Source organism: Anser anser (assembly GCF_964211835.1).
Source record: "Anser anser genome assembly, chromosome: 13".
Classification (NCBI taxonomy): Eukaryota; Metazoa; Chordata; class Aves; order Anseriformes; family Anatidae; genus Anser; species Anser anser.
The window spans coordinates 418090-444596 of NC_139734.1; the positions used below are offsets into that span (position 1 = coordinate 418090).

Sequence of the window (26507 nt, forward strand, 5' to 3'; positions counted from 1 at the left end):
TGAGGGCGGGAGCGGGAGGGCGGCGGGACCGGGACGGGACCGGGGCGGGGCGAGGAACGGGAGCGGCAGCGGGAGGGGGGGGCGCGCGTTCCCGTGAGGGGAGGGGGCGCGCGAGGGAGGGAGGGGGAGGGTGTGAGAAACACTCCGTAGCCAATAACTTGGGCTCAGGCGAGGAGCTCGGCGAAGCAGGAATTTATTCGCGATCGCAGTGGCGGGCGTCCCGTCCGTGCGAGGACTACCGCACACCAAATTTCCCTGGTGTATTGCCAAGCACTTCCCCGTGCAAGGGCTTACCATACACCACATTTCCCGAGACTCTTCCTTTCTCTCCCTTATCTCACGCTTCGTCCGTCTCCGGCCGCGCCCCTCGCGGAGCTGCGGAACCGCGGATCAGGACTCCACACTCGCTCCGTACAAAAGTACGTCTCAATCACACGGCACACAGAGTCTCACCCGACCCCCAAGGCAATACTTCCTATTTCTTACCTTGGTCTGTGCACAGAGTTACCGGATCAATTCTCAAAGCCGGAGTGCCTGCCTTCTTCCCTTCCCCACTCCTTCACGGATCCTGCCTCTTTCATCAGTCTCGGGCCCTCTGTCAGCTCTCCGCAGAACCGCCGCCGTCGATGCACAGGACCGCTGAAATCAGCGGGGCATGCCTTCCTGCTGCTGCGGCGGTGGGGCTCCCCAGTAGGCGACTGGCTCCCGGACGAGCCCCCAAATTGTGAGAAACACTCCGTAGCCAATAACTTGGGCTCAGGCGAGGAGCTCAGCGAAGCAGGAATTTATTCGCGATCGCAGTGGCGGGCGTCCCACGAGCAGGAGCGCCCCTGCTGGTTCCAAAACCCAGTTTATATACTTTTTGATGACGGGACCCTCCCCTGTTTCCCCACTGAGGGGGTGATCCAGGCTCACAATCTGTCTGATGCTTCCCAGACAATGCATGGCCTTCAGTTGCCGGCCTGTTAAATTTCGAATTTCTTTCGACTTTTTTACTGGTTGAAGCGGTAATGGTTCTTCACTTACCTGACTTGACTCAACACCGTGATTTTCCCCGAATTGTTCTACGGAGTCTGGTTGTCTGCATTTTACAAGGTCGCCTGCTAAGCGTTCTTATCGCTGCAAGCACACCTCGATACCCCATTCCTTACCTTTAAACAACGTAACTCTGCAAAAACAACATTTTTATTCCCACGAGGGGCAGGGCAGGCCCCGCGGCGCGTGGCGGCGGGGGGCGGGGGGGCCCCGTGACGGCACCGAACGCGGGGGGGGGGCGGTATGGCCTCGGGCGGCGCGACCGGTAGCGGCGCGACCGGCAGCGGCATGGCCGGCGGTGGCAGGGCCGGTGGCGGCGGGGCGCCGGGCGGCAGCCCAGGAGCCCGATCAGGAGGAGGAGGAGCAGGAGGAGGAGGAGGAGGAGGAGGAGCGGCCGGCGGCAAGGTGAAGAGGCGGCGCCACCGTTTGGGCGCCGCGAAGCCCCCCTGTGCCAGGAGCAAGCGGGTGAGGAGCGGCCCCCCCACAGCGGGCCCTTCCCCCTCAGCCCGCCAGTTACCCCCTTACTTACCCCCTTACCTTACCCGCCCCTTTATCCCCTTAGTTACCCCCTACCCACCTCCTTACCCCCTTAGTTACCCCCTCGACCGCTTAGTTACCCCCTTAGTTACCCCCTCAACGGCTTAGTTACCCCCTTAGTTACCCCCTCAACCGTTTAGTTACCCCCTTAGTTACCCCCTCAGCCCCTTCCTAACCCCCTCAGTTACCCCCTCAGCCCCTTCCTAACCCCCTCAGTTACCCCCTCAGCCCCTTACTTACCCCCTTACCCCTCTACCCAGCCCATTACCCCCCTCCTCCCCCTCCCCTTCACCCCCAGCCCGCTGCCCTCAGGACCCCCAGTGCCACCCCCAGGGCTTTCCCCGCTCCCTGCACCCCTCCTCAGCCCATCATCAATTCTCTGAACGTTACCTGCCAGGCTTTGCTTCTCGTTTGTGCTGTAGGGTACAGCAGGTTGATGGTGAAAGCGGTCCGTCAATTCGGGGTGTGAAAATCCCCGTGCTGGAGGGGGGACGCGCCGAGATCCCTCCCAGCAGCTCTTTGCTAAGAAATGTCAGGACGCCCAGGGAGATGCTCTGGAGATGCCCTCTGCACATGTTTGTTCAGCCAAAACCTCTCCGCTATTAAATGAGCAACGTAGCTGAGGGGATTGATTATCATATGCAAAACCAAGGGAGCGCTACGCATGGATAGCTGCTCAATTAGGTTTTTATCACTTGCAGAAATGCCAAGTCCCTTATACCACATATTGACAATCAATCTTGTCCATCTAAAGCTGGCCTGGAAGGGCAATGCAAACATTCCCCACGCTTACAGAGCAACCGTTGAAACCTCTGGCTTGAACAGTGCATTAATGTTGAAAGTGCCATAGCTTGTGTGTGCCGACACTGTGTAGCTAACTGATAAACCTTACACGTGGATTGAAAATAATCAGTGGAGATGGTTTTCTAACTTTTCCATTGTCTGTTATCTCTGCGTGTTTTCCAGTAGGTTTATTTAAAGAGTGTGCCAGAGCAAACACGTGCGTGGGGATATCTGGGGGATTCTGCACAGAGAATGGCTGCTGCACATCCAGCGCAGATCAAATTAACAGTAACTTATCGGGGAAGAGTTTTAATGATTTGATAAATAGACAAACTGATAGGTGTTACATGTGTGCATTTATTATAGCAGTTAGCTTTGTAACCAGACGAATCGTGCAAATGTTCATAACGTAAAAGGACGAGCTTTGAGCAGATAGCTTGCTTAGAGCATTTGTCAATTAATTTCAGTTTATTTTCAATATCATGTCCACTCTGCAGAAGGTTCTGTGGCTTAATGTTAATTGTCTCTCAGTGATGCAGTTGGGGAGGCACGAAAGCGACCGATGCGATTTTGTGAGGTTATACCTCTGGTTCTGATCCCTACCCCGCTGTTTTTCTCATCCTTCCCCCTACAACTTTAGTCGATAAGTCGATTCTTAGAAATACTTAAATAGATGTGTTTTGTGTGCTTGTGATCGTAATTACAGCCCACCAAACCCTCTGTCTCTTACCATTAAGCTCCGAAGGTGCCTGGGCACTGTAGACAGTATAGTTAGCAGCTTCAAAGTTCCTGGGAACTAGTCCTGGATCTAATTTACCTTTTTTTTTTCCCCCTGCCTGCAGGAGGGATGATTAGCAGGATGCCTAGCTCATGATTGTCAGCTTTCTGGATATTAATTTTTATTATTAATTTTTATTATTAATTATATTCATTTATATTAATGTATCTTTTATTTAACCGTAGTTCCTGGGGCTTTCGGTCAGGTGGGAATTCTCCGATCGTACCCGATGTATGCCGCAGAGTCAGTCTTCTACAAAATACAGCAACAGCTTTAGAAGGCTCTTGCAAGAGGAGGTGCTGGTGCTATAGCTATAGCTGTGTTTCTTCCAGGACATCTTCTGGGTTAGCCTGACTGTTGAGAGCAGAACTGGTTTTTGTGCGTATAGTCACTGCAATTCAGCATTACTAAAATTGAAAATATTTAGATTCACTGATTTTAATGGGTAGTATGGTCCTGACTGTCGCAGTAGATAATTGCTGAACTTCTGGTTTAGTTGGTTTTCACGTGAGGGTGCGAAGAGGAAGAGTCCTGGAACAAGTCTGTAGGTCAGGAGCTGTTCAGGCGTAGAGTTTCCTGATAGCCTTGCAGATTGACGACCTGCTGGTGAATTTTGGCAGAGGTTTCAAAACTTTGAACCTTGCCAAGGTCACTTGGAAGTGCAGACAGTGATAGGTAGTTGTAAATCAATCTTAGGTGAATTTAGGTTTACCAGAAGTGTAGCGATCCTATGCCAGGGATCAACCTCGTCGTCGTCTTCTGAATATTTGCTGTATAATATCTGTCTTCAAGGTCCGTGGAAGGTGGTATCCCAGCATATGCTGTTGACTGCGTTTCTGTAATTAAACAAGTGTTTTTTCTTTCAAGCAGGGATTAATTAGCAGAATGACAGAAACTGTGAAAAATATTGTACCGGCCTGGCTGCAGAAGTATTTCAATAAGCGTGAGGAGGAGTGTGTAGACAGAAATGAATCTGCAAACCAGGAGGAGACTCCGGTAAACTATCACCACGATTATTCAGATGAAGATACCATAATCGATGAGAGATTCACGCCTGAACCAGCAGGAATTAGTAGACGAGGTATGTGAAAAATCATTTGGAATTCTGGCCATCTGTATTTATTCACAGATTTCTAGTTTTGAATCTGAATTTCAAAAGGAAATTGGAATGAGGGTTTTGACAGAATGAAAAAAACCCAAAAAAAGTCAAAACAACTGTTTGTGAAACCGTCTTAGCTTTAAACTGTATACACAGTTACGAAGCATACATCTTATGCTCTTGGAAGGCATCAGTTAACTTTAGGTACTCTATTAGCCAGGTGCTAAATGCTGAAAATAAGTCATTTGCAAGTGTGCTGGGTTGCATTTTCCATCTTTTAAAAGATATGGAATGAAAATCTGTCTAATTGCCTAAGGCAATTAAAAAAATTAATTTGTTTTGCAGTCTTCGAAACAAAAGACTAGATGCTAGAATGGCAGAGGAAAATTCCGTCTCGTGTCCCGACTTTGTTTGTTTTGTTTTGTTTTTTTTTTGTTTTGGGCTTTGATCAATTTAGTAAAGTTCCTCGTTAACTTGATGGTGAACTGGGGAACTTGTGCACGGATGTGGTTTATGAGATTATTATCCTTAAAATATTCAATAACTTTAAGGTCTACGCGGGGGGAGGGGGTGTCTTTGAAAAGGTATTTGGACCGTTGGCAACGAGGTTTGCAACTCCTTTACCTCATGAAAGATTAATTTGTCTTATATCCAGTGCCTCTCACTGTTCCTGTAGTCCTGTTGTATAAATTTGCATCTATTCTTATTTGAGTTTCTCTTAAATTAGCTGTTTTGGGGAAGTCAGCTTTTAATAAGTGAAGAAGTTTTGTCTGAGCGTGCGTAGGTAACCATAGATAATGTGGAAAGTCAGTTGCTTCTGTTGTTGGCAGAATCAAAAAATAAGGAGGAAATATCTTTGCCTCCAATCTCATCTAATTGTAAACAAGGAGATTGATGGCTTTCTGTGTAGCTGTAGCTTGGGAATGAGTTTGGAGAAAAGAATAGAGAAGGTCTTCGTGACTGAGGAACACATGTTGGCTTTCCTATGTAACTGCGTGAAAGGAGCTTTCATTAAGAACAGCTGCACTGCAAGCTTGCTAACTCCAGGAGATCAGGAGCAGGTGGACACCCTGGAACCTTTTGCAGCTTATGTTGCTGTCCGTGGGTGTTGCTTACTATGCTTAAGAATAAGATTATTTTTTTTAATTATTACTACATTTTGAAACCAATGTGTTTCTTCAGTTCTGAGGTATCAGTGTGCTGGAGCCTATATTGGGTGGCCTTCCGCCTGAAGAACTTTCTGTATCTCAAACGGTGCTGTCCTAAAAATCTGCTCATGGTTTGGAGAGCTAATTAGTGGTACTGCAGTGGTTATGAAGATTGAACTAACTAGTTTAAGCTTCAGTTCAAGTATCAAGAGGATAGTGGCTCAAAGTCATTTGAATTGCCCAGATTCCTGGGAGAGACAGTAGGCTTTCATCAGGCAAAATACCCATGAATAGTTCCATTCATTTAGCAAGATAGACTTCAAGGCCACCTATTCCAGGCCACTGGCATTGTTTGCAGACCCTTTGCTTCAAGAGGGAAAAATGCTCATCTGGTTACTTGGGTCAACATCCTTGTCCCTTGGGTCAAAATCCCAATAGTTAATGGGTAGGAGATGATGTTTTGCCTCTAACGTGAGCTGATATGGAAGAACTTGGGAAAAAAGTACTGCAAACGTTCATTTTCATGTTGTGTATTCAGATTAATGTAACCTTTGTTCCAATATTATGGAAGCTGCAGTGTTATCTGTAATTTACCGTGTAATCTCAAATTTTGTAAAGCTTATTGCAAGCTGTACATGGGAGAAGGAGTATATATGTTTGATTTAGTGAACGGCCAAGTCAGCGTTAGAGCATTTGAGCACGGGGTCAGAATGTGGTGTTGTAAATCCTCATAGTTAACTACTTCTGGATGCAACATTAATACTGTGTATCGCAAGCAGTGTTGTTGTTGTAGCCAGACAGTTAGATGCAACCGTATCTGGGTGAGGAAGAAGTTAAATTTGGCTTCTCTCTTTTTGCGCTTAGAACTTGGCAATAGCATGGCTGTCGATAGGAAACAGGTTTTGGCTTCTGTGAGCTTGTCTATAGCAAAGCTAATTATCTCCCTGTTCTTGTCTAGAACCATCCACAAGTAGATCAGCACTGAACTTCCCAGTTGTGTTAACAAGGCCCTCTCTTCATCGGAGCCGTCTGAATTATACCATGCTGGATTCTCCTGTCCCACCTTGTCAGCCCTCGACATCTTCTATATTTGGCATTGGCAGTCCTAGGCTGTCCTTCATAAAAGAAATAGAAGATTCTACCTCTCAACAAGACGATGATAACATCTCAACAACCAGTGATTCCTCCTCTAGAGCATCTGATGAAGGTGATTTTTGTGTTCTCTGTTTAATTGACTTTTTTTTTAATGTGAAGTACCTTGCATTCTTTAATATTCCACATCACCTTAGTAAATAAAATAGGTGAATGTCAACTTTGGATGCGAGAATTAAATTGAATTTTTAGTGTTTTAGAAGTATATAATCCTATCACCTTTTTAATAGAAGCGTGCTTTGGAATACGTTTATGATACCCTGATATTAGAAAGAGTCAATGCTGAAATATAAACGTTCAGCTAGGTTATATGTAAATTTTGAACTGGGACGGTAGGAAATCAGGCTGACTTGCCGTAGCTTGACAACTAGGCTGATTGTCTAGAAGGAAGAGTGACTCAGAATATCTAACAGACAGCTGGTTAAATGTGAATAAGTGCAGGTGACAAATAGGAACACGAGATGTTTTCCTGTGTTTCAGCAAGAGAAGATAAAGAAACTACTCTGACATAAGCTATAGGCTGTTTTTTGACCTTTCTTGGTAGAAGGCTTCAGCTGTCAATACTTTCATGTCTTTTGCCAAATTCATTGAGGAAAGCACACCATTTTAAAATAAAAAATAAGCATCGTGTCGATGTAGGTTGGTATGTAGGTCTTCTCGCTGAAAGGGCGAACAGCAGGTTTGCAGCTTTTTCTAGTCCCCCATATAGACAGGGACTGACGTGTGCTCAGCAGGTTTTCCAGAGAACTTTTGTACAGCTGAGAGTAGAGTTGCTGGGCTTTAGCAATATAACCTGAGTGCACTAGAACTTTCTGGTGTGTCTTCGTAAAACATACATGGGCAGAAGATCGTTAACTCTTAGAGCAGCCTTTGGGGAATCTTCCAGGTTTAAAACCTGTGCGATTATGATCTGTGCTGGCCTCCAGCCTTTTACCAACACAGAAAAAAGCTTTGTCCGTACAAATGCACTGATGTTTATGCGGTCCTCTTTTATCTTAGCCTGAAGGAAAAAAAAATCTGCATTGGAAGCACAGTATTAACTTGGTAAGATTGGTGAAAACTACTTGCAGCTCTGTGAACAGTTTTCAAGTTTGTAGGTGATACTTGGTTTTCAGTCTGTACGTGAAGTTGATCTATTTAAAGAAGCTGAAGTCATGCTTATTTTTCTGTATTGAAGAACTTGAATTAGTGTGATCTTTATTGTTAAAGTTCTGTACGTACGAGAGGCATTTACATCTAGCATACGTCATTTTGGCAGATGTTGCAGTTTTAAAAAATACTTCATCGTCACTGCTCTGGCCCACAGAAGCTGAAAGAACTCATTCCCTCTCGCAGCATTCTGCAGCTAGCTCTAAGAAACCTGCATTCAGTTTATTTGTTTTTGGAGGACTGTGTCCTGTAAGTACTGCACAGTATTTCTTTTAATCAGTTTGAATGTGTACCTGTTTTTCTATCCACTTCTCATACTGTGTTTCCGTAGGTACGTGGAAGCACGTCTGTTTTTAAGCAAAACCAGCTTGGGTTTTCTCCATTTTACCCCGGAAAGACGGCCTATGCCGGTGGTGCAGCTGTAAGATCAAGGCAGCCAAAGACGGAACCTTATCAGGTATGAGAAAAGTAGTGTAGTGGGAAATAGTGATGGAAATAAAAAAAGCAGCACTGCCAAAGGAGCTTTGAGCAGGGAGCTGAATATGTGGTAACAGTTGCTCTTCTGCCCTCTTGGTCTACAAAAATAGACGTCTGAGATTGATTTCTGTTTAAATTCTTTAATGACAGTTTTTACCACAGGTAATACTTGTCAGAAAGAACAAGAATGACAGTTTGGGCTAGTTGTTGGTAGTTGGGGTTTCCTCTGTTGTTAGGTCTTTCAAAAAATTCCATTCAAGTGCCATTGTCTGCCTCTGACTACATTACGTTAAAATAACTTGATGCAAAAAAGCCAATGACAGCATAACTTTGAAAACTTGTGTTTATGGTAGCAAAAGCTACAGTAGTCAAACCTGGCTAATATTTATCTGTGGATCTTCTTTTCCAAGCATGCCTACATTCATGCTATGGATATGTTGTATAAACCTGCAGTCTTTGAAAATATCTAAAATCAACTTTGCTGATCCTTTGTTCTTCTGGTACACAGAGGCATGCAGGACTAAATGCAGTCTCAAGATAAGCAGTAACATGCTTTCTGTTTTGAACGATTCATATAGTTCTTGGAGAGAGTTATTTGCCCCCAAGAGTTCTTGGAAATAGCAAATAAAAACTGCTGACAACTCTGATTAGCTAGAGCTGAATCGAAAAGGAAAGTCAAATCAGGTTTGGTAGGAATGTATTTAAATGAAAGTGACTTTTATCGATAAATCAAAAGGAATTTTAAGAAAATGAAAACGCGGGTTTGCTGGCTCTGTTCTGACAGTCCATTTGTGCAACGGAAAAAGGGCAGTACAAGTACCTCACTTACGGGAAACCTTGAAACCTTGTGGTGCAAAGCTGGGAACCCTCTTTGGTCGGCTATTTTTGTTTTTTACAATATTACTGCATTATGGTAAAAAGAGGAACCAAAATACTAGGCTTTTAAAGGAGAGAGTAGCTTGCTTCTTGCTGCTTGCTGTGAATGACAGCAAGGTACTAGAGAGTCCAGCGAAGGGCCACCAAGAAGATCAAGGGACTGGGAGCACCTCTCCTCTGAGGAGAGGCAGGGACTGCTGGGCCTGTTTAGCATGGAGGAGATGAGGTTCAGGGGGGATCTTATTGGTGTATATAAATACCTGAATGGATGGTGCAAAGAGCATAGAGAGCCATTGTGTTTTCAGCGGTGCCCAGTGCCAGGTCAAGAGGCAACAGGCACAAACTGAAACGTGAGGCTCTGTCTGAGCATCAGGAAATGCTTTTGCACTGTGCGGGTGATGGAGCCCTGGCACGGGTTGCCCGGAGAGGCTGTGGAGTCTCCCTCTTTGGAGGTCTTCAAGAGCTGACTTGACATGGTCCTGGGCAACCTGCTCGGGGTGGCCCTGCTTGAGCGGGGGGGTAGACCAGGCGATCTCTAGAGGTCACTTCCAACCTTAACCATTCTGTGGTTCTGTGAGTCTCACTTGTGTTTTTACATGCTGCGTGGTCTGCTTCCTGTCTTCACATCGTGTGATAAGCACAGTGTGGTTATATGAGGGGTTTAACCTGGGAAGAAAAAAAGTCACACCAAAGGAAGTTTTCGACTGATATTTGAAGTTGGGTGGTGCAAATAAACAGTTTACTTTTTCAGTGTAATGTTTAGATCTGTTACAGTTTAAATCAGATCTTTATCTTTTAAGACAAAGATTTGCAGCCAACTTTAATCTTGGGGGAAGGGAGGAAGCAAGAGAGAAGTAAAACTAGTTCCTGGTTATGATTGTATACACTGATTTTAAGATGGTACACTTAGACCATCGTGAAACTCTGAGGTCTGTGTTGTTACTGAAAATGCTTTCTGTACCACAAGCCTTTTCTTGAGTTCTGTTTCCCTGATTACTGCTTCGGAGGCCTTAGCAGTCCTAGCATCATCCGTCTTGACCTTTTACAAGTACGGAGTTCTTTTATTGCTCGTGCAACAAGCACGTGCAAGATGCACTGAGGCCCAAGGTAAACTTCATTAAACTCCGAATGTATTCTCTTCTTTATGGCTTAAACTCCCAGTGACTGCATTTTTCTCTGTCATCAGAATATATTGATTGTATCATCAGTGTAGCCTTGGGACGTAAAATACATGCCTCTTTAGCTCAGAATTGACCATTGTAACACTTAAAATGCTAATTTTTCAGGCACAAAAGAGAGCGAAAGCTGGACAAGAAACTGTGTGGTCCCACGCTACCTTAAGTACCTCAGCACGGCGCATCTTGGAGGCAATGGAGAAGCTGTCAAGCCCTTTGTTGGTAAATAGCACTTCTTTTAATCTGTTTTTGCTTCATGTGTTTATAAAACTTAGTAAATGTGCCATCAAAGCATAAAGATAAAATTATTCTTCCTTACGTTGTGGCCGGTTTAATTTATTGCGCTGTTTTTTCAACAGGATGCTAAAAGAATGGCATCTGTTTTGCTGCTGTGTTGTGTAAGTTGACCATGAACCCCCACATTTTTGTTGCAGGGAACCCTCTCTCTCAGGAGAAAAAAATTGCCCTCTAATAGTTATGCTTTGTTTTTTCCTCAGCCTCCGGACATAGATAAACTGGATATTACTGACTTCCAGTCCAAACGAAGAAAGGTAAGAACCAATAATGTCTTAAGCTGAGGTAGATAACTTTTTCAATGCTTTATCACTATTAGAAAAATTTTCTCAAACCTCAGTGACAACATAGACATCAAATCAAGTTAATAGTGGCATGTATCCACAGTAGATGATGGGCTGTGAAGATTACTCAGGTTAAGAATTATGTTATCTTTGTAAGTTGAGAGCAACAACTCTAGAACACACCAAGTCGTTTTATCTTGTCCCCCAACTTGGGGTGAAGCTGCATATTAAAATTCCTCTTGAGGCAAGTTTTCTCTTGAAGAAATGATCACAAATAGAAAAATACTGATTGAGTGGTCATATAGACTTTGTACAGACTTCCGTGTTCATTCGGGCACAGAAAACTAGTTTTTGTGCTTTTTATCACCATTCAAAGTAAAGAGGAGGAAAATTGTTAATTTCCGACGCTATAAATCTTACGCTCCTAAATTCCTATTTGGAGGTAGCACAGAACTGGTGAGAATGCTGTGGTAAAGCATGATTTCCTTTCATTTTGTTTAAAAAATGAAAACTAGTCATCTTTTTTTGATGACTTTAGTTAGGGGTATCATTAAATTGCAAAACCGTACCAGGCACAATAGCTCTTGGTGTATTAAATGCCTAACTGGGGGAATTAATATTTTTCATTTTTACCTTTAAAACCAGCGATGAACCATCGTTGGAGTCTGATAAATTTTCCATAAAATTAAATGGGCATCTCTTTCTGCGAAAACATCTGTGTTTCCAGTATCAGTCTGAGTGTACAAATGACCACTTGTTAAGTGTATGGGCTTCTTAGGCTGGAAATCAAAGTGGACAGTAATACTGGTTGCTTATTGCTTTTAACTCTTTCAATCTCTGTATTGTTTAGCCAGCACAATCTCCATTTGGTAAAGTTCTAAAATGAATGTAGCAGCAACTGCTTAGTTTTTAGGGGGGTAGAGGTTTTTTTTTTTCTTTTTCTTTTCCGACGCTATAAATCTTACGCTCCTAAATTCCTATTTGGAGGTAGCACAGAACTGGTGATAATGCTGTGGTAAAGCATGATTTCCTTTCATTTTCTTTAAAAAATGAAAACTAGTCATCTTTTTTTGATGACTTTAGTTAGGGGTATCCTTGGGCTTATTAAATTACAAAACCCTTAGATGACCACTTGAAGATCAGGTGACTGAAGGAAATAACAAGATGTGCAAACTTTTCATCTTCTGTTCTAATGAGCAAAGGGACAGTGTCTCAAGAAGTTTCTGTGCTAATTCCTTGATTGGATGGATGTATAATTAAGTTTACAATCACTTCAGAGTTTACAAACATCTCAGATTTCCTGGACCATCTTTTCACCATCTGCCAAATTACAAGGGCATGGAGAAGTGAAGTATATCATAAATATTATCCAAATAACTAAAACCAAATCTGGTGTGAATTCTCAGTTATATTATAGCAATACACCTGTGATAAGGCATTAAGAAAGATCTGCCAGATTTGCAACAGAGAGCCTGAAATTGTCAGCCACTAAATGAATGTTGCACGCAGCTGTCAGTGGGTGAAAGGAGATAGATTGTCTATTCATAATACTAGAATTCATAATGGTGGCGGGAGAAGGGTAGCCCGTGATGAGAAGCAATTATTTGCTGAGGAGACGATCGTGTGTTTTCCTGCTAAAGTGAACATGCGGTTGACGGAACACTTGTGCACTCGGGCTAAACTTCTGCAGTGGGTAGCAGTGATGTGGTATTTTTCTTATTTCAAGGAGCTGTACCAGGCAGAATAGCTCTTGGTGTATTGAATGCCTAACTGGGGGAATTAATATTTTTCTTTTTTACCTTTAAAACCAGCAATGAACCATCGTTCACTCGAAGTAGATTTGTGAACTTACATAAAACATGTCTTATTCAAGGTTTCAAACTGAATGTAATATTTTTTAGAAAGATGTATTTTTATATACTTTAGAGAGAGTGTGAATTCTATTACTAAGAGCTGGGAGATACTGTGAAATTAAAGCTGCAGCGTAAACAAAAATTTCCTGTTGGTATTGATTTGAACAATAGCATGCTTCCTAAGACTGTATTTTCTGATCCTTAAGACCGCAGGCGGAGCCATCGGTAAATCTTGTAGCCTTTAGGGTTTGTTTTCTGTCTGACAGTTCAGTTAAGTCAGTTTTGCAGAACACGCAGTGGTCTGTGTTAAAAATTAACTCTGGTCTGTGAAAATGCTTTGAAAAGGGAAGTCAAACCCACTACGTGAAGTGCATCTAATGCACATGTAAAGCATTGGATCATATTTTAATGAATGAGATTATTGTAAGACTGACAAGTTGGTTTTTTTGAGTGTGTTCTATTGTTTGTGTAACTTTGAAGAGGGAAAATGTAGGGAATGTGAAGCCCAGAAGCCTGTATAATTAGTTGCTTAACACTTCGAATGTTAAATTAATGAATTAAGCTACTGAAAAAAAAAAATCACAGTGTGGGCAGAGGAAAAGATAGGAGCATATTCTAGGAACATGGGTTATTTTAATTATGGTAGCATGAATTATTTTGTCTATGAAGCTAACTGCCAAATTTTGAAATGGAATTCAGTCAGACTTTGGCTACTTATATATAGCTTTATGGATTTCGTTACTGGTTTTCTGGTGATTTCCCTCTACAAGTTGAACGGTCTTCAGAATTTTCAAATCGTATTCACTGAGTGCCAAGACCGATGGGGGGAGGTTTATAGTTCTGTAATTTGTTTTCATCAATAAATATTGGAATTAATTTGGGTGGACGTAAGGATAAATTGATTGCTGTTTCCCTTTCAAAGCTGGAATCCCAGAATGCATTCCAGCCTCCACCTGTTAAGAGACTTGTGACACCAACGGTAAACCGTCAACCGATGCGTTATACGCGGTATTCTGAACCATCACCGACTTCAACTACTCAGTCCAGCAAAATTTGCCAGAGAGTAGACACAAAGTTCCAAGTGAGTACATTTTTGAGTCCTTATGTGCCTGTTTTTTTTTTCCAGTCTTGGAATGTTTCTCAAACCAATTGTTATCCTATCTTTGCAAAAAGTACTGATAGTATGTTTGAGGCGAGCTTTAAGGCAGTGGGAACCATTGTGAAATAGATTGAGCTTTTATGGATTTAATTCTGTTTTTGGAACACTCAGTGTCTTGTGGTTGTTTTCACGATGTCATGATGTGCTATTGAGTCATCCTGTTGTCAGTGAAAGAATATTAAAAGACAGAAATGTTTTCCTTTTATATTCTCATGTACACAAAGCTGTCACTGATGAAACATGCTCGTGTTCTGTGTAAACTATTCCAGGTGAGCTATGTGCTCCAAGTGAGAGTTCTGACAATGTGCTGAGTTATCGGTTTTGATTGCTTTGGAGTAGATGGAGTCTAATAAATTTTCCATAAAATTAAATGGGCATCTCTTTCTGCGAAAACATCTGTGTTTCCAGTATCAGTCTGAGTGTACAAATGACCACGTGTTAAGTGTATGGGCTTCTTAGGCTGGAAATCAAAGTGGTCAGTAATACTGGTTGCTTATTGCTTTTAACTCTTTCAATCTCTGTATTGTTTAGCCAGCACAATCTCCATTTGGTAAAGTTCTAAAATGAATGTAGCAGCAACTGCTTAGTTTTTAGGGGGGTAGAGGTTTTTTTTTTCCTTGTTTGTTCATAAATGACAGAAAACAGAAAAGTATGTCCCTTTTACGGGGTTGGTAAACACAAGTTTTGATGAAAACTCTCCCCCCCACACACACAATTTTTGTCATTTTGTTTAAAATAATTACTTTCTTTGTTAGAGGATTTGACAAATTTGATTTAGTGTTCTATCAGTTTGTCCTCAATGCTGAGTGAAGCAGTGTGCTTACTTTAGCCCCAAAATTTAACTGAACTGTACCCACAATGCTGAATTACGGAACAACGTTAAGTAGGTGAGGTGTATTCAGTGCTATAAAATTAAAAATAAATAAATAAAATAAAAACCACAAAAAAACACATGAAGTGGTTGTTGGTACTTTGTGTATTCTGTACATATTCAGCTAAGTCTTGAACTAAACTTAACTTGCAGGGGATGAGAGAGAAGACTTTGCCTGCAGAACAGCGAGCAGAACCATCTGAAAGGTATGACATCTATTAATTTAAAACTTACTTGAAGAAAGAAAGAAATCTCCTTTTTCAGTACGGTCTGCACCTGAAAGGTGGTGACAGTTCTCAGTAAAAGGAATGGGAAATCCAATGAAAATTTTGTATTTTGAGGGAGCTGCAAAGTCTGGATTGTGTTTGAAGATCAATATAACTTTGAGAAAATTGTTGTTTTTATGAACGGAAGGAAGATGAGCAAGAATAAAAGTACTGATACACCACTTTTTATCCCAAGTTTATCTTCTGAGTAGGATACGAAGATGGGAAATGAGGCACGTTTTCTGTATCCACAGAAAGGATCTTTGCTATTGGAGGCCTAATTTTTTCCTTCTACAGGAAATATGGCTCATTTTGTAGTTTAACTAAATCTGTAGCGTTACAAATTTTGCTTTGACAGATATTTCATGGTTTATAACTCAGTTTACTTATAACAAAATAATTTGTCCCTCCTAATGTTCCCTAGGGGAAAAGCTATTAGTTTTAGCTATTTAATTGCTTGCAGTTTGAAAGCTCTGTCCTAATGGGATGATTCTTTCTGAAGTATTCTTTAGAAGGTGAAGTAGGGGAAGTGAGTTACAGTTCAGGAGGATGTTTATTGATGTGTTTTTTTCTTTATTTTTTAAGCAAAAACATGGAGGAAGATTTATGATTTATTATTCTTTTTTTTAATACTCCTTTCATGATGAAGTTAATTGTCTGCTTTGAGTTCACATGAAGACCATGTGTTCTTTAGAATCATTTGAGGCCAAATGCTAACTCATCTCTAAAATAAAAATCCAGCAGAATTAATTGAATTTCTTCTTGAGGAGACTGCTTTGTGTTATACTGCTTTCTTGGTTTAGGTCAAATGAGTTATCCTCCAGATAATATTGATGGCTCTTCCTTCTGGGCAAATGGTGTTTTGGGTAATAATGCTTGAGTTAAGAGACTTTGCACTCGGTTTTTAGGGGGTCGCTCTTTTCAAAGAACAGTAGCAGGGAATTTTGTTGACTCTATGCTCATCTGCCAAGCAATTCTTATGTGACCATGGGCATTCTTTGGCTTGCAGAAAGAACTCAACACTTTGTTTTGGCATCTAAAAGTTGGACTTCACAACAACCACCTTTTTAGGGGTGGAAGCGACTGGCTTTAAGGTTCTGGTACAGGTGCAATCAGGTGCTGGGTTGTAATTATGTTTTTTTCAAACTGTTCTAAATTGTCTCTGTTAGAACTCCTTTCTACTTCTCCATTTAGGAAGGAGATAGAGCAAACTCATACTGCTTTTGATTTCGTTCACAAAGTTTATTGCAGTGCCCTACCTTTTGTTTGTAGAGTAGGTAGTGGTGGTAGTGTTTTTTGTGATGCTGGTCTCTGTTGGGTGCCATGTTCTGGAGCAGGAGCACCACACTGATCTGCTGGCAAGAGTCCCTTTGGACAGTTGAGTTGGAATACTCAGTAAATCTCTGGCCCACCAATGCTATATATCTATGTGTGTGTGTGTGTGTGTATATATTTTAAACCTGAGTCCAATTGTAGATTAGACTTGCTTGAAGGCTGACAATTGTCTTTGCCCCCTTGAAGCTCACAGGTGTTAACAGAAAGAGGAATATGGGCTGTTATGGGCAAGCGATAGTTGTCTGAATGAAGATCTATTTTGATGTAAGACTTTTTTCAGAATTCTAATGGATTGACAGTTTGGATTAGAGAAAAGTCTGAGCATCTGCCTTAGGGATCTGTCTTCCTCTATGCAGTTACAGTGCTAAGCAGGCTGTTGTCAAGTATTTGACAAGTTTAGACCAGTTCTCCTCCTCAGTATTGTGGGAGTTTGACCCGGTGTCTTCCAGTGCGATCTAATGCACTTCTGTACTGACTGACTGATTGGCTGCAAGATAAGCTTTGATGTCACGGTTTTTCCAGGCATACTTCATTTTCTTGCCATAGTACTTTTGTTAGAGTTATTCCCTATTCCACTTCTGGTTTGGGTTATTTTTTCCCCATTTGCTCTTGGATTAGGATATCTTTCTGGTTTTGAGCTAGGCTTTTTTAAGTACCAGAAAAACGCCTTTGTATGCCTTACAAAAGGGATCTGTATTCATGTCTGAAAAGACTTCTGGAATGTTGGCATACCCAAACACCTCTGCTGTTCCTGCTGATGGCCACATGAAAGCCAGAGCTGCTTCTGAAGCTTAGGCCATATTACCTTGCCACACAAGTCTAAGGCGTCCCTATTCTATCAGAGCTGTTGGCAGTGTTTCCCATGTGTATGTGTGCATATGTGCACTCTTTCTGTATTTTTGTGAGCTGTTCTTTTATATCCCTGCAAAAGATACACGTGCATCGCAGAATCAGAGAACCAGTCCTATTTAAAGGAAGCACTGGAAAATAACAATCTAAATCAGCTCTTCTATTTCAGGTCTTCTGGCTTAGTCATTGTTCCCGTGTGAACGGTGCACTTATGTATGTCCTTTTCATTGCTGCTGTTAATAAAGTTTTTCCTATTTAGAACATCAAGTATTTACCAGCGTTTAGCAACTTGTGAGACAGCTTTAGTTTTTTTCTGATCAGCAGGTTTCAATTCTAGGACTAATAACAGCTCTAATATCTTGAAAAAAAAATTTGGCTGGTAATTTTTTTTTCTCTTGTTTCCCCCAACTTCTGTACTGTCGTGTGCTAGCAATGTGACCAGCTACAAATTCAGTACTGCTGCGTCCAATGGTCTGTCTTCAGGAGTGAGTAGCGGAGGTGGCAAAATGAGAAGGGAAAGAGGAGTACACTATTTATCAAGAGCTGTACAAGAACAGGTAAGTGACTCTTAAATTAATTGCTGTCACTGAGCTTACTGAAGTAACTAGCTAAGTGTGTCAGTTTTATTGCATCATAGTAAATTATAACAATACCGCTTTATTTTTGCATTGTTTTTGTTTTCTTGTGGGTTTCAGAGCAGGCTCCAATTGATTTCCTGTCTTTGAATACCTGAACTTTGCTTATGTAATTTTGAAATTTTTAATTCTCTTACCTTGGAGATTCTTCAAACTATAACATTTCTCGTTAGCAATTGAATGAATGAGTCCTAAGAAGAGAAGTTTTGGTGAAGGTTTGTATAGTTTTTCTACAGGAATGATACTTGAAACGAGTGCCAAGTATAAAAAGAAAAAAAAAGCTTAATTTTTGGTTTCATATTTAAGTCATACAGAAAGATACAGGCCAAGAGTGTGAAAAAGAGTAGTAGAAGAGAGCATTCTGCATGTCTGCTAACGATGACTCAGTTTTTGATACTCACCAAACTCATTGTGAGAGAGTTTGTTTCTCATTTTAATAGGAAAAATCTATTCCATAAAACTATGACCATGAATATTCAGATTATTTTTTCTTTTATTGGATGTTATATAAGCTGCCTGTAAGTTAATTTAAGTATTTACGTTAACATTAAGTATTTAATTAATATTAAGTTAATATTAAGTATTTAAGTTAATTTAAGTTTCAAATCATTAAATGGGACTTCCAGATGATGCAATATAAAGAAATCATAAACACTGTTGTTTATTCCTGTAACGCAAATAAAATAATGGTCCAAATATCAAAAGTTCCATAAACTTTTCAAATCAAAACTGTGAAACAGATGTAAGCTACAGGATGCACTGAATATCAGTAGTACCAACTTACATCCCTTCCTAGTCATTTCTAAGTAGATCATGATAGTACTGTACAAATTTTGGTCAGATTTCCTATGCCATTTAAAACATAACTCATCCAATCTTAGTAATCAAATAAAGTAAGTGGCAGGGATGAAAATTGAAGTTGTTAAGAGGCTGTTTTCTGATTTTTATATTTGCATCCTGATACATGGTATAGACTGTATTTACCAGAACACAATCTTCAGTGCTGCTAGTCTGACTTTCTTTGGTGCTTTTTGTGTTTAGTTTGGTTGTTGAACCTACCTGCTTCTTTAAACATTACCTTTTTCCACGTTCACTGCTGTAGTGACTTTAGAAACTTTGGCAGCTATCCCGCCTAATTTTGCAAGAGGAACACTTTCTCACTTGTCTTGAGAGTGTACTCTTAATTGAAGCCATGCGAGGGTAGTTAGAAAGGATGATGCTTCTCCAGAGCTTTGATGACTAAAGTATAGAAAAGAAAGAAAAAAAATGTGATCTGTGCGTCTCTGTTCTGCACAGGTTTTGAGTTAACTTTCAGTGTTCTTGCTGTACAGTTGTTGAATAGAGTATAATGTGGAAGCAGGCCTGCCATAAATTAAAATGACGTGGTAGACAGAGGTGGGGAGATCGGGATTTCTTCTGGAAACTTGCTTTCTCTTAATTTGTATGGATTTTTGTTCTATTTAATTTTGTTAATAAATTGGGTGGGATGGGGTGAGAAAGTAGTATGTCTTGTATAAGAAAAATTAAAATTTGCAACTTTAGGAAGTGGAGGAACCAGTGCTACCGAACATACCCCTACCCATCAGTGCTGCATCGCTGCCTCAGTTCAATTCCAGTTTCATTGGTAGTAGCGCTGTCTCAGCGTCACCGAGCGCTGTTTCAACAGCAGCAATGAGCACGGCAACTCCAGCAGCTGCGACGGGCATGGCAAATCCATCAGAGGTGGAGGGCATGACAGATCCATCAGAGGTGGAGGGCATGACAGATCCATCAGAGGTGGAGGACTTGACAGATCTATCAGAGGAGGAGGTGGAGGACATGATTTATACAACGGCGACGTCGGGCATAACGTGTTCAACAGTGCCCTCAGGCTTGACATATCCAATAATGGCGGCGGGCATGCCATATCTGCTGATGACAAAGGACAAGGCAAAGTCAACAGCGGCAACGACAAGCGTGGCAAATTCAACGGAGGCGGCAGGCATGGCAGATGCAGCAGCGACGGCGGCGGGCAAGGTAAATCTTTATGCTATAAATAATGTTTACAATGAGTATACTGCTTTATTGCGAGTTGACTTTTTCTGTGGTGCTCATGAAACTAACAAATATTAGTTTCTACGCAGCTGAATGAATTGGGGTTGTATGCCAGTTTGGGGAAAAAGGCATAAATGTTTTGATTCTGCTTCTCTCAGTCTTAGAGCCTGCCAACTCCCATTTAACGTGATTGTATAACTGCTTCAAATGCTGTGGAAGTCTGCGGGGGAAGGGGGGTGTGGACTTTATGCCAAGTTATTTATAGTGGTTTTGGCAGGGGTAGAGTTAATTTTCTTCGTAGTAGATGATGCTGTGTTGCAGATTTGTGAGCAAAACAGTGTTGGTAAGGCACTGGTGTTTTAGCTGTTGCTGAGCAGTGCTTACACAGTGACAAGTCCTTTTCTGTGTCTCACGCTGCCCTGCCAGCGAGGAGGTCGGGGATGCACAAGAGGCTGGGAGGGCACTCAGCCAGGACAGCGGAGCCCAGAGGACCGAAGGGATATTCCACACCATTTAGCATCGTGCTCAGCAATAAATGCTGGGGGAAAGAAGGGGAAGGAGTGGGGAGTATGTACAGGGTTATGGCATTTGTCTTTCCAGGTAGCCATTACATGCGATGAGTCATTAATGCTACCTCAAATTTAACAACTTTACTTCTTTACTTCCAGTTCTTTTCCCTGTTCCATTTGGAGGGAGTGAGCGAGTGGCTGTGTGGTGCTTAGTTGCCTGCAATGGTTAAACCACAACTTTATTTAAGTTATTAAATTAGAGGTAACGTGGTCATATAAGCCTCACATAGAATGAGCCTAGGGTGCAATAATTGGCATATTATTGCAATAAAATAAACATTAATCTGTTCCAGAGTACTTGAAATATTTTTTGTACGGTTTGAAGTAGACAGCTGCTTTAACATGTTGAGGTGTTTGCTGAAGTTCTTGGAGTATCATTGGGCTGAGTTTGCCGTTCTTCAGCTTCCTGGCTTGCTTTTCCGTGCATTTAGACCTAAGTAGCATCTCCAGCTTTTCCTCTCAGTTTCTGGAATTTGGTTTTGAAGATACTGTCCTATACCCACTTGGAAACTTCCCTGTGTTTTATTATTACTTTTATCTGCAAAATAACTCAAACATCAGGTTTTTCGACGTCACTGCGGGACTTCTGTTGGGTAGTGAATTCAGGTAGTTGTTGCTCTTAAATATAAACCTTTAATTCTTTTGAAAATACAGATACAACCAACAAGTACTGTTAGCAGTCCTGAGTTTGCGTTTTCATCTCCAGTTGTGAAATCTACTGAGGCAGAAGTGCTACCTACGTCTTCTGTAAGTAAAATAATAAAGGAGCTTGACTTTTTTTCTTAGGCATTTAGTAGGCTGTTGCAGAACACTAAAGCAGAATCTGCCTTGATGGAGAAAAGTATGTAGGCTTCTGGCTTATAATTTGTCATTCAGCATGCGTGCTACAAATGTGAAGAGCAGCTTTCAGATTTGGTTTTGTGTGTGCATTCGATTGAAGTTCCTGTGGCTTGAGAATCTGAAAAACCTCTCTTGTTCATAGCAGATTGGGTTTACATTTAGTGTTCCCGTTGTAAAATCGGCAGAACTTTCTGGACCCAGTGGTACTCCAGTGACGCCCTTTCTTACCCTAGGTAACTGAAACTTTAGCACTTCAGATCTGAAGTGCTGATTTTCCTTTTTTTCTTTATTAAATCTTCAATCTGTCCTGTCTGCGCATGCTAGCAATTCCAGGCAGTGTTGGACTTCTGCAGTATTTTTCCAGTGACAGATCTGCTTTTATATTTTTTTTTTGTTTTGTTGCTTTTTGTTTTGCTTGTAATCATAAAGCATTGCAAAGTAAGTAGAATTTGTGAAGATTCTTATGTGAGAAGCATGAAAGCTGGAAATTCTTGTTTCTAACAAAAGTGAGTATAATCTGCTCTAACTAGGTCACATTGTGAAAGCTGTTTTTGTTTTCTTTTGTTTCAAAAGACACCACCACCTCAACCAACATCAACACACAGAAAGAGGAGGTCAAAGATTTTGCTGGTGGTCCCTTCACCACTGCCCACGTATTAAAGGAAGGAAGCGTCTTAGACGTTCTAAAAAATCCTGGAGAGATAATGAACTCCTTTTAAAAAGATGCTGCAAAAAATACGCTAGCATTTTTTATTAAAAAAAAAACCAACACACGACTTATGGTTAATAGAGTATCTGCTATAAATATGAATGTAGGAGAGCATTACATTAAGCGCTGCGTTTGTTAGGGTGCATCTGCCCCCTTCTATTCTAAGTGGTGTTTGTTGCTGGAAGTAAAACTGCAAGATGAAAAGCAGATGGGTTGCATCTCCTTTACGTGTTAGCATGTAATTGTAAATGAGGTACTAAGAGAATTAGCCAGATAATCGGTGTTTCATTTTAAGTAAATACAATTTGTGGAATTGAAAAGGAAATGTTTGTAAAACTCAACACTCCTGTCCCACCTTCAGCCCAGGTGAAGAAAGAATAGGAAAGAGCTTCAGTTCCAAATACATGGCGAAAGCTGCGAATCTTTGGGCCTTAGCTTACAATGGCTCCTGTGGATTAAAATTTAAACTGCAAACAGAAGTGGAGTGTTTTACGTTAAAAACCCTTTTCTGAATTTTGTTTTTAAGCAATTGCAATTGTTTTCAACAGTTTCATAAAGTGTGTCTGTGGAAAAGATATCTTTTAAGAAAAAGGGCTTTATTGAATTTGATCTTTTCCCAAAAGTCTTCTTCTAACTTACATACTTGTTAAGAAGGCAGCACATTTCTCTGTTGGAAAGAGCTAAGTGAGAGAAAATACATTGTGCATTTTGTTTAAGGAAAGACCTCTGAGTGAAGTGACATTCACTTTCTTTATCGGTTTAAAAGAAGCAGAATCTAAATCCACATTGTTCAAAGACTTCATTTTTGACTAAAAAAAACCCAACAAACAAACCACAAAACAACTATGTTCAAGGTAGATTTACAAGCAACTTGAGCTGCTGTTTAAGATGCATTTCCTTTAGTCTTTCTGTATTAGTAGCTTGTCTTTCCTGTTAAAATTGCCACCTTTTAAATAAGGAGTTGTCCTGTGTCCGATGCATTTTGAAAAAGATTATAGAAAATTAGACAGTTGTTCAATTGTCTTGAGTTTTTATTATTTAATTAATATTCAGCATCTGTGGGAAAATACCGCATGGATTGCTGCTCCGAGTACAAACTTCTGTACAGTTACTGGAGTAGATTTGAGTCATCTGCTACGGAAGGAGGAGCTTTAGAAATTTGATTCGATTGGGCATCGCGTCTTAATCAAATTGTATTATTTCCATTCCACGTTGGACTGTCAGATTTCAGTCAGCTACTGTCTGTTTGTACTTGTATCGACCAGTGAAAATGTTGATTTAAAGCTTGCTTGGAAACAAAGAGTTAAATGAAGCTTTAACGAAATGTTCTGTTGTGACCCAGTGCAGCAGATGAAATTTCATCCGTTTAGATAAGATTTCTGGGGACTTCCTGTTGCGCTCGGTCTGAATGTCTAGTTGTAACCATTGGCACCTGGGTTGAAATTTTTGCCCTCTAGTAAAGTCACTTAGTTACATGTAGTGAGGTGCTGCGCTAACAGGAAGACTTTTTTTTCTTGCTTCCTAGACTTTGGATTGTTGAAAACACGCTCTTCTACGTCTGCGCAACCTACAACAAGCACAGTGGTTTATACTAGGCCTGCAATAACAACTTTTTCTGCAGGTAAAGAGACTTCTAAACAAGCATCGTACTGGCAATCTGATACATGTGACCCTTTTCTGCAAAACAAAGACATAAAGGACAAATGTGTAACTTGTCAAGCTACTAAAGCCTCAACAGTTGAGAGTATGAAACAGACAGTAAGTTCAAGTCAATGCGACACCTCAAAGCCAGCAGCGCCCCCAGCAGGGATGCTGGGCTTTGGAGACAAATTCAAAACAGTACCTGGAACGTGGGATTGTGATACATGTCTTGTCCAAAACAAACCGGAAGCTACAAAATGTATAGCATGTGAGACACCAAAACCTGGAACGGGAGTAATGCCTGCTCTGACATGACCAGTGGTCACAGACAGCTCGGTGACAGTGACATCCTCCTCGAGCAGCACTGACACAACAGCCACTCTGGGCTTTGGAGACAAATTTAAGAAGGCGAAAGGCTCTTGGGACTGTGGAATATGCCTTGTACCAAATAAGACGGAAGATAACAAATGTGTAGCCTGTCAGTCTGAGAAACCAGGTATGGTCCTTTTTTTCCTGTTGTTTCCATCCTAGCCTCTGTGAATCTTGTACAGAATAAAAGTACGTTGCATATATGGAATATTTTAAGCAACACGATTCCCAGGTACGGTTGATGGGTTAGCGGCTGTCTGCAGGATTGGTTTACAGGCACTTCAGAGGTCTCAGCCCAGGTTCCAGCCTGTCGCATAAATTGAACTGATTGTGAAATGTATTAGTACGGAGCTGGATCAATGCAGATACCCCCGGCTTTGCAGCTGGTGAGGGAAGGTGGCTGAAGTGAGTGACTTAATTTAAAAACAACATAGTGATTTTTCACTGGCGAAAATGAGAACTCCATAGAAAGAGTTAAAAATGACTGCGTTTTTCTCTTTCAAAAAATAAGTAAAAAAAATTACAGAATGTGGCCAAAATGCCTCTACTCACCGTTTGTATGTAATTGAGGGGAGATGTGAAGCCAGATTTCAAGACAGTGTAGTCTTAACTAGTCTTAAGCTAAAGCAGAGAGATGCCTATGAAGGTCAGTGGTAGGCTTCAAGAAAGCGAGTGACCCGCTGGGTAACTTCTTCAGGGCAGTACTGGGTTGTTTCCCATTGTGTGTGACCGTAATTGATTTTGAGCGTGGTTGTATTGTTTTTAAAATACGATTCTAATTCTAACTTTGACTCTAAATGTCATTTAACATGCCATTACATCGAAAAACACCTGTGCAAATATATCGTGGAAGAAACAAATTAAGATGGACTAGACCGGGCTTTTGTAATCATCCTGTGCGGTAAGACTGAAATTTCATGAGGTAAGATAATGGATTTCAGACAGAGTTGATTCTCTTGGACTTCCAACCTCTGAGCGGTCAGTCGGCATCTTTGTCTGAGGCTCTTGCCATTGCAAGGAGGAATTTTGGAAATGAGGGGTTTACTGTGACCATGGTGCAGTGAATTGCACGGTTACGTTGCACTTGTCAGGAGGAAGAGCGATGCAAGTAATACTAGGATAAAAGTTTTCTGCGTGTGCCGTGGAAGGGAAGAGCCATTCTTGTCTTTCCGGTTTTGAATTTGAAGCGTTATCTTCTGCTTCTCTCTTAAAAGGCACCTTTTTTTTTAAAAGGCACCTGTCAGGCCTCTTTATGGAGGTTACACTGTGGTCAACAGCAGCAGAAGCTTGTGTGCTGAACAGAGTTGTGTGTTGTTTGGAAGCTTTGAGTTCCACTCTGGTTTTTTTGTTTGTTTCTTTGTTTCTTTGTGGGTTTTTGGTGGCTTTTATTTTTTTCAGGGGCGGGGGGGGGAGTTGCGGAGTAGTTTTGAACATTTCTGTGGGATTTGACAAATCAAATTTAAAAGTTAATGCTCATTTTATAGTTCATGTTCAAACAGGATGGTTAACTGTCTTGTTTGTCTCACAGAGGGTCCAACACCTGTGACCAGTAGCAGTGCATCTGCATTTTCTGCTCCTTCTGGAGAATTTCTGGATTTAGACAAATTTAAGAAGCCTGAAGGAAGCTGGGATTGGGAGACCTGCTTGGTTCAAAACAAAGCAGAGGCCACGAAGTGTGTAGCCTGTGAAAGTGCAAAGCCAAGCACCAAAGCAGAGCTCAGAGGTAATACTTAATGATTAAAACGAGGATGCATATTCTGTGATTTATTTTTTGGTTTGCTCTGATTTTTTTTATTTTCTTACCTGTTAAGCACAATTATTTTTTCCTTTGAGGTGTGGCAAAATTATTCGTTTTTCCTGTAGGAATATTGCCTAGATAACTTCTGTTTCCACACTTTTCCCCAAGAATAAGTTTATCCTTTTTAGAGAAAAGCTTTCATTAATGACGTGCTTGTTCTTTACATGCCCTACACGTTGTTCATTTGGAGTTCAGACTAAAAACATGATCTTTCAAAGAAGTTCGTATACTTTTTAAAGCCAGGTGGTGGGCAGAAAACACAATTGTGAAAAGTTTTATGTAGAGAGGAAGCATGGGGTTTTCTTGTTTGTTTTACTGTTTGGTTGGTTGTTTGTTAAACAGTTTTGACTGGAAAGATCAGGACTAGAATGTAGTTCAAACCTTCACGTACTGCAGATACACCGTGGGTTACGGACTTGACATTCACTTATTTCTGCAGGTTTTGGTACTGCGACTGCGTCCACAAAATGCTGCCTTGCCATCATTTACATTCGGTGTTCACTCAGAGTGTTCAGGTGCAGAGTCTGCAGCTGCCTCACAGTTTATTTTGGGAAGGACAGAAGAGAAGCAGGATTCTGTCACTACTGCTGCTCCGTTAGTGTTTGGAAAGAAAGCTGACACTGAAGAGTCAAAGACACAGCCTATCTTTTCAGTTGGGAAGTCCGAGCGTACAAAAGAAGAGAGCACAGCAAAACCTATGTTCAACTTCAGTTTCGTTAAACCATCAGAGAAGGAACCTGAGCAAGCAAAGCCAGCTTTTTCATTTGGGGTCCAAACCAGTACTTCAGGTAA

General features: G+C 41.2%; 1 pseudogene across 1 annotated transcript; it reads left to right on the top strand.

Annotated features, from left to right (window-relative positions):
• The first annotated feature begins 1323 nt into the window (after window positions 1-1323).
• Window positions 1324-26507, top strand: LOC310880708 (nuclear pore complex protein Nup153-like; annotated as a pseudogene). The gene is made up of 9 exons: window positions 1324-1500; window positions 4001-4214; window positions 6339-6587; window positions 7791-7930; window positions 8013-8138; window positions 10321-10383; window positions 23453-24044; window positions 25446-25640; window positions 26155-26507. The product of its transcript is annotated as a nuclear pore complex protein Nup153-like (transcript).